The 16,711-nt window shown below is 42.2% G+C and overlaps 1 protein-coding gene across 4 annotated transcripts in view; it reads left to right on the top strand.

Moving 5' to 3' along the window:
* Nucleotides 1-16,711, top strand: part of NMNAT3 (nicotinamide nucleotide adenylyltransferase 3) — a 104,502-nt gene that overhangs the window by 23,470 nt on the left and 64,321 nt on the right. For 3 of the 4 annotated variants that reach the window (XR_009551233.1, XM_060196560.1, XM_060196577.1), the window contains exon 2: nt 15,370-15,437. The exons of the other annotated variant lie outside the window; for it this stretch is intronic. The gene's annotated coding sequence lies outside the window, so the exon portion shown is untranslated. The remainder of the gene's footprint in view (nt 1-15,369; nt 15,438-16,711) is intronic. 4 annotated transcript variants of the gene reach the window in all.

Below are 16,711 nucleotides of genomic sequence, written 5' to 3'. Positions count from 1 at the left end.
ATGTTAGTCAAAACCACCATGTTAGGTCTGACCGCAGCCTCACCCAGAGTTACTGGAAAAACCACAAGATAACACCAGCCTGAGCTCAACCAGAAACGATTGGGAAAGTGCCTGAGTTTCAAATGTTGAGAACTTTTGTTCGTTAACCCACAAACCACAATGCTCCTTATTCTTGTACTACCCCCACCCCCCACATGTGTGTACCTATAAAAAGATGAAACAAAAAAATGTATGGGGTCGCAGACTCAGTCTCCCCTTGCGTGTAAGGGTGTTGGAGGCCCAAGCTTGAGCTTGCTAATAAAGGCCCTTGCTATTGCATGTGAGTCTGGTCTTCCTTGCGTGAGATCGGGACTTGAACATCTGGGCACAACACTTTACTGGGTCTCCATCCTTCTGCTAGGAAAGAAGCTTTAGGGCATGGGTTTGTTTTCGCTTTCCTTTGGAAAGCGAATTTAATTCTTTTTTTATTTTTATTTTTCCTTTTTGTCATCACCTGGACTTCACCACTCTGAGCAAACTATTTCAGATATATGTGTAGAGAGAGATGAAGCAGAGGGAGAGAGAGTGAAAATACCATAGAACCAGAGTTTTCTTTGATGTGGTGGGAACTGGGCTGGAACCTGGGTCATGAACATGGCAGCCAGCACTCTTTCCCTGTGAGCTTTGCTGCTGGCCCACTTTGATTTCTGGAATCTGGCAGCTCCAATTACCTGCTGCTGGGTGCTAGGGGTGGGGGGTGGGGAGGGGTGCGGCCTGGGGGCCTGGGAAACCAGGCTGTGAAGTCTCCCCAGTGTGGACTGAGGAGGTGTTATTATTCCCTAGTTCACACCCAGGGCTGGGGTGAGAGCTGGGTTTTTGTTGATTCATTAGCTCATTTCTGCAAACCCCACTTTTCACATCTGTAGATGGAGAGTTACAGCAGCTGGGTGAAATAATACACCAAGCAGCTAGTGAGAGTGCCTCATAAATGTCTCATCCGGGTATTCTCCAGCCAAAGGCTAACTGCAGCTTTCCTTGGTCAGTGAGGCCACTTAGCCTCACTACTGACCTCTCCCTCCCTGAATTTTGTGGGTGCCTGCACTCTGCTGGCTGGGTTTGTGAGGTTGTCCCACCAGCTGTGAGCTATGCCCAGGTTGACATGCTGGTGGACCCCCTTTGGGCACCTGTCAGCCTGGGCCTCTGGGCCTCACCTTCCCTCTCTGGCCTACAGCTAGGTGGAAAGTGAATACAGGACACAGATGGGCCAGTGGCCCGCAGAAGGATGGTTCCCTGAGGTATCCTGAGAAAATGACTTACTCTTGAGAAGCGGAGGGAAAAATGGCTACAAGAAGCTCATCAGGCCACTAGGGGGTGGCAGAGTGTGGGGTGGAAGGTAGGCCCATGACTAAGCAAGCTCCAGGCTGGTGCCCTGGTGTATTCTCTCTCGTCTCCTAGAACCAGACAGCCTCACCAGGCCACTGTCTCAACACCAGCTGCCAGCTAAGAGATGAGCCCCAAATCTCCTCATCTTCACAGATGAGAGCTCTTGGCTGTGGCATTAAGAGAAAATGCCTCCTGCTATTCGCTTTCCCTCTCTTAATGTCATGGGTGTTAGGCAGGCTCCCTCCTCTCAGATACCCTCTGACTTTTAAAGCATTTTGGCAGGAATATATGTGGAGTCTTTAATCCATTTTGTTTTGGGCCCTTTCAGATACTTCAGACTGGACTTTCTCAAGCAAAATCCTGCTAAGGCCTGGAAAGAAAGAAAGAAAAAGAAAGAAAGAAAGGAAGGAAGGAAGGAAGGAAGGAAGGAAGGAAGGAAGGAAGGAAGGAAGGAGGAAGGAAGGAAGGAAGGAAGGAAGGAAGGAAAGAAAGAAAAAGAAGAAAGTTTTTTTTTCAAATTCAGTACTGTTTTTTTTTTTATTTATAAGAAGGAAACACAAGAACCATAGGATAAAAGGGGTACAACTCCACACAATCCCCACCACCAGAACTCTGTATCCCATCCCCTCCCCTAACACCTTTCCTATTCTTTAACCCTCTGGGAGTATGGACCCAGGGTCATTATGGGGTGCAGAAGGTTGAAGGTCTGGCTTCTGTAATTGCTTCCCCGCTGAACATGGACGTTTTGGCAGTTGATCCATACTCCCAGCCTGTCTTTCTTTCTCTAGTGGGGAAGGGCTCTGGGAAAGCAGGGTTCCAGGACAAATTGGTGGGGTCGTTTGTCCAGGGAAGTCCAGTTGGCATTACGTTAGCATCTGGAACCTGGTGGCTGAAAAAAGAGTTAACATATAGAGCCAAAAAAATTGTTGACTAATTGTGAACCTAAAGGCTGGAATAGTTCAGATGAAGAGTTGGGGGGTTCCCATTTTGTAGATAGTTAGTAATCCTATTTTAGTTATATTCCAAAGAGCCCATGACTACACTAGCTTTTTTTTTTTTTCCTGATCCTGACATCTGATATGCAGGTAGATCTAAGTTATTTTCTGGGGAGATGATGTCATGGCTGGAAAAAGGACTAGAAAACTGGATCAGGAAAGAGAGTAGCTCCCAAATATGGGAAAGGTGTATAAATATTGTGGACTATAAACCCCATCAATTTGATGTCATCTGGAGCCCATATTCAGCTTAGGAGCCTATGTAACCTCTGCATCTTTATAGATATGAGCTCCCATTCTGTGGTCATGAGTAGGAACATTCCAAGCTGCCCCAATTTCAGGACCCATCTTCCTCAGGTGGAAGATAGAGTATGTTGTCCAGCCTCCCTTGGAGGATGGAACATTCTCTACCATTGTTGATCCCCATTGAGGGCAAGGTCCTATGGGGACCTACAGAGAAGTCTATTGTGTTGTTCCTGAAAGAGATGACCAGTAACAATGGAGAAAGGGATCTACTTGAGATCTAGGCCCCTTATGTCTGTTTGGGAATCTTAGGACTCCCCAACTAGGTTCCCATCTGATTGAGTGGCCCGATAATGACTACAGAATCATCGTTAAAGTATGCCAGTCTTCAGTATTTATACCCCTTCCCCATATTAGGGAGCTACTCTCTTCCCTGATACAGCTTTCTGGTCTTCTGCCAGCCATGACATCATCTCCCTAGACAATAACTCAGGTCCACTGGCATATCAGATTTCAGGCTCAGGGGGAAAAAAACAAAACATTAGTATAGCCACAGGCCCTTTGGAATATAACTAAAATATGCCTACCAGCTATCTATAAAATAGAGGACCCCCAACACTTCATCTGCACTATTCCAGCCTTTAGGTCCATGATTGATCAACAATTTGTTTGGCTTTGTATGTTAACTCTCTTTTCAACCACCAGGTTCCAGATGCTAGCAGGATACTGACCAGACTTCCCGGGACAGACAACCTCACCAATGTTTCCTGGAGCTCTGTTTCCCCAGAGCCCTTCCCCACTAGGGAAAGAGAGAGACAGGCTGGGGGTATGGATCAACCTGCCAACACCTATGTTCAGCGGAGAAGCAATTACAGAAGCCAGACCTCCCACCTTCTGCATCCCATAATGACCTTGGGTCCATACTCCCAGAGGGATAAAGAATAGGAAAACTATCTGGGGAGAGGATAGGATACAGAGTTCTGGTGGTGGGAATTGTGTGGAGTTGTACCCCTCTTATCCTATGGTTTAATCAATGTTTCCTTTTTTTATTTACTTATTTATTTTTAATTTATTTATTTTCCTTTTTGTTGACCTTTTTATTGTTATTGTAGTTATTACTGTTGTTGTTATTGATATTGTTGTTAGGACAGAGAGAACTGGAGAGGAGGGGAAGACAGAGAGGGAGAGAGAAAGATAGACAACTGCAGACCTGCTTCACTGCCTGTGAAGCGACTCCCCTACAGGTGGGGAGCTGGGGTCTCGAACCCGGATCTTTATGCCAGTCCTTGCGCTTCGTGCCACGTGCGCTTAACCCGCTGTGCTACTGACCAACTCCCCAATGTTTTCTTTTTATAAATAAAAAAATTTTAAAGTATGCCTGTCTTGCCCTTATTCAGCTTTTGTAGTCCTTTTGTAACCTTGGATAAGGTTAGCTTTGGAGTAAGTAAGGAAAGTGTAATAGGATGTAGTTGAGGAGGTTATCTAAGTCTAAGTAGACACTATTTCATTATAAACTTTATGGTGTCTTTTTAGGTCTTTCTACTTTCTTGCTGCTTATACTGACTCACTGCAGACTATTGTGCACTTCTGCTTTCAGGTATATATTTTTCCATAATTCATGGATACTTGTGAACATACGCCCTATCTCATGGGACCTGGTCTATATCTAGGTTTTGGGACTTTGCTAGGAAGTGAACCACCTAAAATGGAATTAGAGAATACTATGAAAAGAAAGCTCTCACCTGAGTATTGAGACTGAAGGGTTGACATTCCACACCAGATTATCTCTGGACACAGTCTGAAGTGTAGCATGCTGAGGTGGTACTCGTTGCGTTGATTAGGTTAGGATCAACAGATGCAATATCATTTGGTATGAATTGAGAGAGGCATGCAGGAAAGTGAGCCCCACCATAGAGGTTCCAGGACTGGGAGAAATATAGGCTGTATAGAGGAAGCAGAAGATTCCTGCTGTCTTAGGGTTTAAGAAGGCAATAGATAGTGCTGTAATCAAATTATTTGGCAATTGGGTTAACTTTGAAAAGCCCTTTGTTAGGATTTGCTGTATCATAACACAACACCACCATAATTTATGTCCTTTGACATTATTTGTATATAGGTGTGTCTTATAGAGTAATGGCACTAGTTGCTTCTGTTCTCCCTGGTCTAAGCTTTTAAGAGAGTCAACATTTCAAAGATGCAGCCTATGGTCTGTGCATTAAAAAGTTTGAGACAGTCAATCAATTTTCCCCCTCTTATATTAATTAAATAGTGATTTATATGACTATAAGCTAATAGGAGTGTACATATACACCATTCCCACCATCAAAAAACTGTTCAATCCCATCCTCCCACCTCCTCCCACACCCAGTGAAGTTGAATATCCACCCTCACCTTAAATCCAGAGATTTCCAAACTCAGTCAAATCCTGCTTTGAGTTTCCCTTTCTGTTCTTCTTTCTCAACTTCTGTTTATGAGTGGTATCATTCCATACTTGTCTTTTGTCTTTCTCACTTAACATAATTAAGCTCACTTAATTCCTTCTAGCTCTGTCCAAGATGGGTCAGAGAAGGTGGGTTCATTGTTCTTAATAGCTGTGTAGTATTCCATTGTGTATATATGGCACAACTTTCTCAGCCATTCATCTGTTGTTGGGCACCAGGATTGCTTCCAGGTTTTAGCTATTACAAATTGTGCTGCTATGAACATAGGTGTACACCTATCTTTTTGGTTGGGTATTACAGAGTCCTTGGGGTATATCCCTAGGAGAGGAATTACTGGGTCATAAGGAAGGTCTATGTCTAGCCTTGTGAGAGTTCTCCAGACTTCTCTCCACAGAGGCTGGACCAATTTACATTCCCACCAGCAGTGCAGAAGGGTTCTTCTCTCCCCACAACTTCTCCAGCATTTGTTGCTGCTGTCCTTTTTAATGTATGCCATTCTCACGGGAGGGGGGGGGATGAGGTGGTATCTCAATGTTGTCTTTATTTTAATTTCTCTGATATTCAGCGACCTGGAGCAATTTTTCATATGTTTATTAGCCTTTTGGATCTCTTCTGTAGTGAATGTTCTGTTCATATCCTCTGCCCATTTTTGGATGGGGTCATTTGCTTTTTTTGTTGCTAAGGTTGCTGAGCTCTTTGTATATTTTGGTGATTAGTCTCTTGTCTGATGTATGGCATGTGAAGATCTTCTCCTATTCTGTGAGGGGTCTCCTTGTTTGTGTGATGGTTTCTTTGGCTGTGCTGAAGCTTTTCAATTTGATGTAGTCCCATTGATTTGATTTGTTTTAGTCTTCCTTGCAGTTGGGTTTGAATCATCAAAGATGTCCTTGAGGTTTAGGTGGGAAAGTGTTCCACCAGTGTTTTCCTCTGTGTTTTGATAGTTTCTGGTCTAACATCCAGGTCCTTGATCCATCTGTAGTTGACTTTTGTTTCTGGTGACATAAGGTGGTTCAGTTTCATTCTTCTGCATGTTTCGACCCAGTTTTCCCAGCACCATTTATTGAAAAGAGTCTCCTTCCTCCATTTAATAGTTTGGGCCCCCTTATCAAAGATTAGATGTCCATAGGTGTGGAGAAAGTTTTTCTAAAACTTAGAAATGAAAATCTTGCAGCAAGAAAGTTACCATATAGTGTCTAAGCTGGCAAAATTTTTTATGTGACAAATATTTTATCATCTGTAGTTCTTGGTGTGAATTCTCTCATTGCTGTCAGAAATTCATTCTTGAGTAACAGTCTCACAAATTCTTACAAAACTCAGAGTTAAGGTCTCACAGTAACTCAGCATTCTTCTTCTCTGAAGTGTTTTTCCTTTGTCTGAAGACAGGCACATGTTGGACTAAATTAGAAGGTGGTTTAAAATTGTCACTCCTGAAGTTTTAGGATGTGGAAGATTTTTAATATTAAATGTCAAAAGATTATGGTTATTTCTTGACTCTTCATGTTGAGAGGAAACAAAATATTCCTTGTTGTAAGTGAATTGATGAACTCTCCCCTGAAGGGTTCTTTAGAAATAAACTAGATGCGACTTTCTTAGAGTGATGTCAGTGACTTGTGCCTCAAGGAAGGGAAGTCAGGAAGAGCACTGCCTCAGGTCTATACCAGCCTCCTGTTTCTAAGAATTTATTACTTGTGCCACAGAGACCTCCTGCAACCCCAGCCTTTGTCTCAGTGGGCTGGTGTCATTAGCTTTATGATGAGGTTGTATGTTAGGATAAAACCGAAAGATAACCATAACTGAAGATGGAAGTTTTGCCCACATCTCTGATTCTAAGTCTTCTCATTTCCTGTGTTACCTTGGACAAGCACCTTCACCTCTCAGATACTCAGTTTCCTCAGCAATCAAACTGGGGATTGGACCTGATATTACCACTCTGCAAAAACAAAGAGACAACTGACAGGGGTTCGTTCTGGTGAAAGCAGGGCTGGTAGATAGTTCACCCAGTAGAATGCACCTGTTACCGTGTACAGGACCCCAGGTTTGAGCCCCAGGCCAGCACATGGGAGTACATGCAGGGAGAAGTTTCATGAACAGTGGAGTAGTGCTGCCATGTTTCTTCTTTTCTCAGTCTCTTTTTCCATCTCTCACCCTCTATCTAGAGGAAAAGGGGGAAAAAATGGTCAGCGGGAGCCATGAACTTGTATAGGCATAGAGCTCCAGTGATAGCCCTGGTGGAAAAATAAAAGAAAGTAAAATAAAAGAAAGAATTCTGCAGAAAGCAAAAGCTTTCCAGTTGCCGTAGTCTCTCTGCTGAAAGAAGAATCTAGTTCCCTACCTTTATTTCTGTGATGGTCCCATTGAAATGCAGAAGGTGAGAGTTTCTCCTGCATGTTGTAATGAGAAATCATAAAATATCACTATTCTGCCAGACCTTCCACCTTCTGCATCCCACAATGACCTTGGGTCCATACTCCCAGAGGGTTAAAGAATAAGAAAGCTATCAAGGGAGGGGATGGATACGGAGTTCTGGTGGTGGGAATTGTGTGGAGTTGTACCCCTCTTATCCTATGATTTTGTCAGTGTTTCCTTTTTATAAATAATTTAGAAAAAGATGAAAAAAGTCACTATTCTTTAAGATTTTCAGCAAATCTTGGAGAAACATACTTTTAAAAAATGCTTTATATTACCTAGAGGAGAGCTAGGATTGATTCCTTTTAGTCCATAAAAAAGCAATTAATTCCACCAAGAGGCATCGCTTGAGAATTGTTTGCTAAGATCCATCTGCTTGTACTCATGTGGCATGTATTTAAGATGAGGATGACCCATGTTCCAGCATTTTTATTTTTTATTTTTATTTATTTATTTTTGCCACCAAAGTCATTGCTAGAGTTTGGTGCCTGCATGAATCTACCAGTCCTAGTGGTCTTTTTTTTTTTTTTCATTTTTCTTTTTGATAGAGGCAGAGAAATTTATGTGAGGGAGGAGAGAGACTCCTACAGCACTGCTCCACCATTCTTGAAGCTTCTCTCCATGCAGGTGGGGACTAGAGACTAGAACCTGCATCCTCATGAATCTACCTCACATAATCTATGGTGTGAGCCACCACCCTGCACTTCTATGTTCCAGCTTTTTTTTTTTTTTTTTTTGAGAGAGAGATGCAGAGAAACACACACACACACACACACACACACACACATACAGAGCACTGCTCAGCTCTGGCTTATGGTGGTGCGGGGGATTGAACCTGGGACTTAGGAGCCTCAGACATGAGAGTCTGTTTGCATAACCATTATGCTATCTCCCCCGCTGTGTTCCAGCTTTTATAATTGAAAGGAAATGGCACTCTTAGTTTCTTGTCAGAAAGTTTTGTCAGTGCTTAGGGCTCCCAAGCCATATCCAATTGCCTCTCCCATGTCCCTCAATGTAATGGTGAAAAGTTAATGCTTTGTTCATCCAGCTGTAGCCATACCTGTTGTGTGCTCAATTGATGGGTCAGACTGTACATAAATCAAGACAGCATTCCTGGTGGGCAAGTGACCGGGAATTCTTTGGACCTGGGCTCTGCCTTTGCATGAAGTAAAGCCAACTGGGATATATTTTGAGGAAGGAGTCTAGGACATCCCAGGCCTGTTGTCCTCTGAGTGGCTTGCCAGCATGAGCAGGGCTTGTCTGTGCTACATACCCCAAAGGAGCTGTTGGGAAGAAGTTCCCAGGAGTTCAGACCACTCTTAGTAAGAGATTCTTGCAGAGTTTCTTGGAGATGCTTAGAAGACAACTGATTCCCACCTGCAGGGGAGTCACTTCACAAGCAGTGAAGTAGGTCTGCAGGTGTCTATCTTTCTCTCCCCCTCTCTGTCTTCCCCTCCTCTCTCCATTTCTCTCTGTCCTACCCAACAACAATGACAGCAATAATAACAACAAGGGAAATAGAAATGGGAAAAAAATAACCTCCAGGAGCAGCGGATTCATAGTGTAGGCACCGAGCCCCAGTGATAACCCTGGAGGAAAAAAAAAAAAAAAAAAAGACAACTGATTATGGCTTTGACATCCCCCTCTGAAGTGGAGAATGCTACCTTCCTCTCTCTATGTGGGACAGACAATAGACCTGGGACTTTAGTCTTCTGACAGTACTTGTATTCTCTCTGTGTAATAGAGAAAATGGCATGCCCACATGGCAGCCCCACTGGGGATCTTAGGCTAAAAGCCAAGGTTCTTTCCCTGTTTCTGTGACTTTAGCTGGATGACAGGTGACTTCCAGAGGCCACAACTAGTCTCAAAAGGCCACTGGCTTCATCTTCCTCTGTCAGGCTCTGTGTCCCAGGTCTCCACTATTTGCCTGACACCAAGTAGGCAAGACCACTATGGAATAGCACTGTTGAATCTTTCCTAAGATGGCAAAAAAGGAATAGATGCTAATGGGGAAAACACATTTGTATAAAGGAAGAAGTCCAGGTATGTCCCTCTTTTCTGCTGTTCCCCCCAACTAAGTCCCCTTTTTCATTTGGAGGTAATGGCCTAGTATTTGTTGTACATCCAGTGGAGTTGTGCACATATAGTGTACACTGGAAAGAGGCATGGTCATAGAGTAAGGGTGGACAGTCCAGACTCTCCCCCCAAACACCAAATATCTACAACTTTTATTCTTAACAGACCTCATCAGCTATAGCTGAGACATCCACAGAAGCACTGCAACTTCAAGTGGGTGTTCACATGTGGTTAGGGCAAGGAATTCAAATTGGAAAGGATGATATTAAATTATCATCATTTGCAGGTATGTTGTTATAGCTAGAATACCAAAAAAAATCTACCAAAAAACTACTGGAAATCATCAATAAATTCAGTAAAGTAACAGCTTACAAAATCAACACTCATAAATCTGTGGCATTTCTTTATACAAAAGTTGAGCCACAGGAAAGCAAACTGAAAGAAGCAATCCATTCACAATTGAATCCAAAAATATAAAATACCAAGGAATAAATCTAGCAATGGAGGTGAAGGACCTTTTCAACAAAAAACTATAAGGCACTGTTAAAAGAAATAGAAGCTGACACAAAGAAATGGAAGAACAGCCCCTGTTTGTAAATTGGAAGATAAAATATCATGAATATGGCAATCTTGCCAAAAGCAAACCATATTAAACCCCAAGGACATATTTCAAGAAAATTGAACAAAATTTGTGAGGAGCTGTAAAAAAAAAAAAAAATACGACGAACAGCAAAATCTCTCCTGAGGAAAAAGAAGAAAAATGGAGACATCACAATTCTTGACTTCAGTTTATACTACAAAGCAATTATAGTTAAAATGGTGTGGTACTGAAGCAAAGAAGACATGGACCAATGTAACAGAATAGAGAACCCAGAACTAAACCCACACATATAGGCACATTGTATATGAAAAAGGGGCCAAACTATTCAGTGGGAAAAAGATAGTCTCTTTAACAAATGGTGTTGGGAAAACTGGATAACCACATGTAGAAAAGTGAAACTAGGCCACCAGCAAACACCATACACCAAAAATTAGCTCAAAGACCTGGATATTAGACATGAAACTATAATATACACAGAAGAACAAATCAGTGAAACATTTCATGACATCAACATCAAAGATGTATTTAGAGATTTTACCTCATGGGTAAGAGAAACAAAAATAAGATTGAACGTGTGGAAATAAGGATAAACAGGAAACCTAACAACTGGGAAACACACTTCAGAAAAGTAGCTTATACTAAACATCTATAAAGAACTCATATAGCTAGGGCTGGATGGTGATGTACCTGGTTGAGCACACATGTATAATGTGCAAGGACTCCTGTTCAAACCCCAGTCCCCACCTGTAGGGGGAAAGCTTCACAAGTGATGAACTAGGGGTGCAGCTCTCTCTCTCTCTCTCTCTCTCTTCCCTTCCCCTCTCAATTTCTGGCTGTATCCAATAAAAAAGATAATTTAAAATAAATAACTCATACAGCTCACAAAAAGAAAAAGAACAACCAAATACAAATTGGGTAGAAGATAGCGACAGTTCTCTAAAGAAGAGATACACATGGCCTACAGACATATGCAGAAATGCTCCAATTCACTCATCATCAGAGAAATGCAAATTAAAACCACATTGTGATTCTACCTCACACCAGTTAGAACAGCCTTCAGCAACAAAAAAGGAGAGGCTATACATTGGAAAGGATGTGGAGAGAAGGGAACTCTTACTACACTGCTGGTGAGACTACAAACTGGTGCAACTACTATGGAGAACAGTATGGAGAATCCTAAATCAAATACAAGTAGAAATACCCTGTGATCAAGGAGTCCCACTCCTAGGCATTTATCCAAAAGAGATAAAAGTAGCTTGAAGGGACATATGCACCCCCATGCTCATGGTTGTTTTATACATAATAGCCAAAATATGGAAGCAAATACTCTTTGAAAAATGACTGGATAATAAAGTTATGGGACATATACTCAAGGGAGTACTACTCAGCAATAAAAAAGTGATATTGTGTCCTTTGGCATGAAATGGATGGAACTGGAGAAAATTGTGCTTAATAAATTAAGGAAAGAGACAAAGGACAACTGCAGAATGGTTTAACTCATATGTGGAATATACAGAATTGAATGTAGGAACTTGAAAACAAATATACAACAACAACAACAACAAGAAGTTAACCCATATCCAAGACTGAGAAAAAACTAGTAGGTACCTATGTGGGTGGAATGGGGGAGGCTCAGACCTTTGGTGATAGGAACAGTATGAAATTATGCTCCTATTAGCTTATAATCTTACAAATCACTATTGATATGTCAGGGGTAAAAACAGATTTAATATTTCAAGTTCTCTCCTAGATCATAGCTCTGAATATACATATTTTCTTTAGCCTAAATAGTTAATGTCTCAGATTTGTAAAATAACCAAATTCTGACATTGGGCTTAAATGCTTTAAGCAGCTCTAAAAATATATATTTGTAAATATATAAAAATATAAATATATATAAAAATACAAAAATATATTTGTAAATATATATATATATTTTACATACCTAAATTACTTACCATTAGGTAAGTAATTCTGACCATTAGGCCAGATAGATCAAAACCATTTGGCTCTGTTAGTATTGAAGATGCTGTTATTAGTAGACACCTACCCTAAGGTCCCTACTTTCATCTATCTATACCTACTTTATGGTTCCTGTTTATTAAACATTTTGTCCTGTTTTTCATCTTACTGCATTTCAGCCACCAAGTTCCAGATGCTACTATGATTCTATCTTGACTTCCCTGGGTAGACAACCTTACTAGTGCTTCCTGGAACCTCACCTCTCCAGAGCCCTTCCCCATTAGGGAAAGATAGAAACAGGCTGGGCATATGGATTGACCTGCCAATGCTCATTTCTAGCAGAGAAGCAATTACAGAAGTCAGGACTCCCACCTTCTGCACCCCAAAAAAGAGTCTTGGTCCATACTCCCAGCAGGTTCAGTAATAAGGAAGTTTCCAATGGAGGGCATGAGACACAGAACTCTAGTGGTGGGAACTGTATGGAATTACACCCCTATTACAGTTATACCCCTTACAGTCTTGTAAATCAATATTAAATTACTAATAAATAAGACATTATATATATACATGTATGTACATCACTTGTCTCACATTATAACATTTTTTTAACCCCAGAGGGGGAAAATATTCTAAATAGTGTCTGTAACTTGCTTTTATAGCTCATGTACTCGTGGTTAACTTACCATTGTCAATACCTATCAAATTCTTTTTCAGTAGTTGTCATGTATTATTATGGGGTTTTGCCACCCTATTGATAGGCCTGGTAACAATGCTTACAGGCCTCTGGCCATGTTTATTAATATTAAACAGTATGTTTTTCACATGTGTACCTGCAGAGCCCCTACTGAACTCTTGAGATAATTTGGCATGAGGAGAGAAGTTTCTTAAATCTCTGGCACCCCTTTGCACTCTGACATCTGCTTTGAGAATGTGATCTGTTTTCTTCATCCACTCAGCTCCCTGTTTCAAGAGGAAACATTGCTCAGAGCTATCCCCAAGAATTTGCAGATGCCACCACTGCTTATCTTAACCCATGCTCTGAAGATCTGACATATCCAACATTGGGAAGTGTGTCTACAAGCATTTTCTTGTCCTTTTTATTTTTGTCACCAGATTATCACTGGGACTTGGTGCCTGCATAATTCCATTATTCTCAGTAGCTTTTTTTTCCCTTCTATTTTTGTTGCTGCTGATGATTATATTTTTATTAATGACTTAATAGTGATTTACAAAATTATAAGATAGTAGGGATATAATTTCATGCCATTCCCACCACCAGAGTTCTCCCTCCAACAGAAACTGAAATAGTTCTCCCAAAGTCACAGATATGGGTTGACTTTATGTCTATATCTTTGTCTATATTTTCCCATTTTTTAAAATGATCCTGCCTTTGCTTCCTTTCTAAGTCACACCTACACTTATTACTTACTTCTGAACGCCCTTCCATCTTCATCTTCTCTCTGATGAGTGAAACAGTGGCTGGCTTCGTTTGGTGTTTTACAGATGTGTCTCCCTTTCAGTGATGGTATACAAACAAAGATTCCTGGTGGCAGATGTTTCAGGTCCTGGTGGAATTGGGGTTCAGAGTTTTCTGGTCACCTTTTCCTACTATCATTTCCCCCCTCTGGGGGTATGGACCAAAATTCTTTTTGAGGTGTAGTAGGAAGAAGTTCTGACTTTTGTAATTGCTTCTCCACTGGACATGGACATTAGCAAGTTGATCCATACCCCCAGCAGATTTCTATTTTTCCCTAACAGAGTAGGGCTCTGGAGAGGTACCACAACACATTGGTGATGTCATCTTACATCTTGGTGAGGCCAGGGAGGTGAGGATGGAATCATAGTAGTATTTGTACCTTGGTGCTGAAAGGCAGTAAGATATTAAACAGGAACCAAAGAGCAGAAATAGAGAAGATGAGAATAAAAGAAGAGAGATCCTGGGGTAGAAAAAAAGCTAGAATGTCTATTTTAGGTATGTTTCTAGGGGGCCCTGACTTTAGTGATCTCTGTGGAGTTTGATAGCTAACATGAAGGTAGACTAGAAACATTATTTGGGAGGATGGTGTCAGAGTTGAGAATAAAACTTGAAAACTGGATTAGGGCAGATAATAGCTCCCACACCTGAAAAAAATACAGTTAACTGTGAACCACATTGATCTGACCCAGGGCCCATATATTTTCATATTTAGCAAAGGAGCCTGTAAAACCTCTGAGTTCCTATCAGTCTGAGCTCACAGTTCGTGGTCACAGCTGGAAACCCTCTAGGTTGCACTCACTACTGGGCCAGTCTTCTTCAAATGTCAGAATAGGATGACTCAGCCTCCCTTTGAAGAGTGGGGCAGTCCTTACCATTGCTTTTTTTTTTTTTTTCTTTTTTTTTCAGAGCTTTGCTTTTGAAAAAAAAAAAAGTCAGGCTTTTGGCAGTACTAGGGTTTGAACTTGAACCTGGAACCTGTGGTGCCACAGGCCTGAAGACCTTTCTGCATAACCACTATGCTATCTCCCTCCCCTCTAGTGGGGAGAGAGAGAGAGAGAGAGAGAGAGAGAAACAAGAGACACCTACAGTACTGCTCCACAACTCATGAATCTTCCCTCTGCAGGTAGGGACCTGGGGCTTGAATCCAGGTCTTCAGGCATAATAGCATGTGTACTCTACCACTACCTGGCCCCCATTCTTAAAGACAATGAAGGGCATTTTGCAATTCTCAGGACATAGATCTGGAGGACTTCAGGTGGCTGGAAGCTTTAAAACAAGAGAATTAGAGGCCTGGGAAAATATAAGAGAAGCCCGGGAGATGATATAGTGGATAAAATCTTGTACGGTTATGTATGAAGCCCTGAGTTCAGTCCTTGACATCACATGTGTCAGGGATCCCTGGTATTCTCATAAATAAATAAATCTTAAAATACAGTCAATCTAAAACTAAAGCATAAGGAGGAGGTGTCTGCTGTTCCCTACTCTCTAGTCCTCCTGGCATCAGGCTTGTTACAGCCCTGGACTTGGCCCTGATAATGACTCTTAGACTTCCCAGTCTCACAGCAAACCTGCACACTCATAAATCAAACTCCACCTGCATTTGCATACTGGAATCACCCTGGCCTGCTTTAGGGCACAGTGTCAGGGGAGGCAAAAATAGAGGTTGCCTGAGGTGTATCCGTTGGGGTGCTTTGGGTCACAAGTAGCCAATTTCCTTAGCTGTAGCAATACATGCATTTAACAATTCGTGCAATAAAATCTAGAGAAAGGCAGTGAGCCAGGTTAATGCTTGTCTTTTGCCACCAGGGTTATGACTGGGATTCAGTGCCTGCACGCCTTCATCATTCCAAGTGCCTGTTTTATTTTGATAAAAGGTAAAAATGGCGGAGGGGGTCGGGGGAGACACTGGCAACACAGCTTTGCCACTGGTGTAGCTTGCCTCCTGAAGGGGGGAGAGGGTGGAACCCAGATCCTGAGAGCATGCTAATGTGTGCACCACCACCAGGACCCTAGTACGGAACTTTAGTGAGATCCGGTTTCTGGGCCCCGTTCCCAGGCCTGCCCTTTGTGGTCCCAGGAGAGCTGGGCAGCCCCAGCCAAGCACCACCTCCCTGCACTAAGGCAGCCAGGACTAAGTGGGAAACTCCTTCCCAATAGGCTTCCAGCACTCCCTCTCACATCTCATTGGCCAGAATTGTGTCCCGTGTTTATGTCTGACCAATCACAGGCAAGGGGGCAAGTCCCACCTCTCTGCAGTTAGAGTAGCCAGGACAGAAAGGTGGGAAAATCATTCCCAGAGGCCTCCAGGAATGTCCTCTTGCATCTCATTGGACATAATTGGGTCACATGCTTATACCTGGCCAATCACAGGTAAGGAGGCATGTCCTCCATGACAGGTGAGGATCTTAAATTCTTTACATGGAGATGTGTTGTTGCTTGTCCGGGAGCTGAGCAAGGGCAGGGTTTTGGCAAGAAGAGAAGAAAGGACCAGAAGCCTCTCCTCTGCTGCATAAAATACTCTGAAACGTCTGCTTACAGAATATAGTAAGCTTAAGTCATTCCATTTGAGCTGTATTTTATTTTGTTCGTTTTCTTTAGAGGCAGAGAAAAAGACCACAGCACCCAAGCTTCCTTCAGTGTGGCGGTACCAGGCTCGAACCTGGGAGACACACACACACACACACACTGCAAAGCAGCAAACTATCCAAGTGAGCTATTTTGTCAGCCTTGCCTAAATGTCTTCTACATTCAAATCAAATTATGCCTGGCCAATCACAGGTCGAGGGGGTAGGTCCCACCTCTGTAGTAGGGCATCCAGGACAGAAAGGTGGGAAAATCATTCCCAGAGGCCTTCAGGCTTGTCTTACATCTCATTGGCCAAAATTTTGTGAGACCAGCCCAGGCAGGAGATTTCACAGGAGTTTGAGGCCTGTAGGAGTCATGTTCTACTCTCTCTTTTTTTTTTAGTCATTTAATAATGATTAATAATATTGTAAGATAACAGGGGTATAATTCCATACAGTTCCCACCACCACAGTTTCATATTCCATCCCCTCCATTGGAAGCTTCCCTTGTCTGGCTCTCTGGGAGTATGGACCAACATTCTTTATGAGGTGCAGAAGGTGAAAGTTCTGGCTTCTGTAATTGT

Source organism: Erinaceus europaeus, chromosome 1, assembly GCF_950295315.1.
Source record: "Erinaceus europaeus chromosome 1, mEriEur2.1, whole genome shotgun sequence".
NCBI classification, from domain to species: domain Eukaryota; kingdom Metazoa; phylum Chordata; class Mammalia; order Eulipotyphla; family Erinaceidae; genus Erinaceus; species Erinaceus europaeus.
Note: the sequence above shows the minus strand (reverse complement) of the source record. Positions and strands in the feature narration are given on the sequence as shown.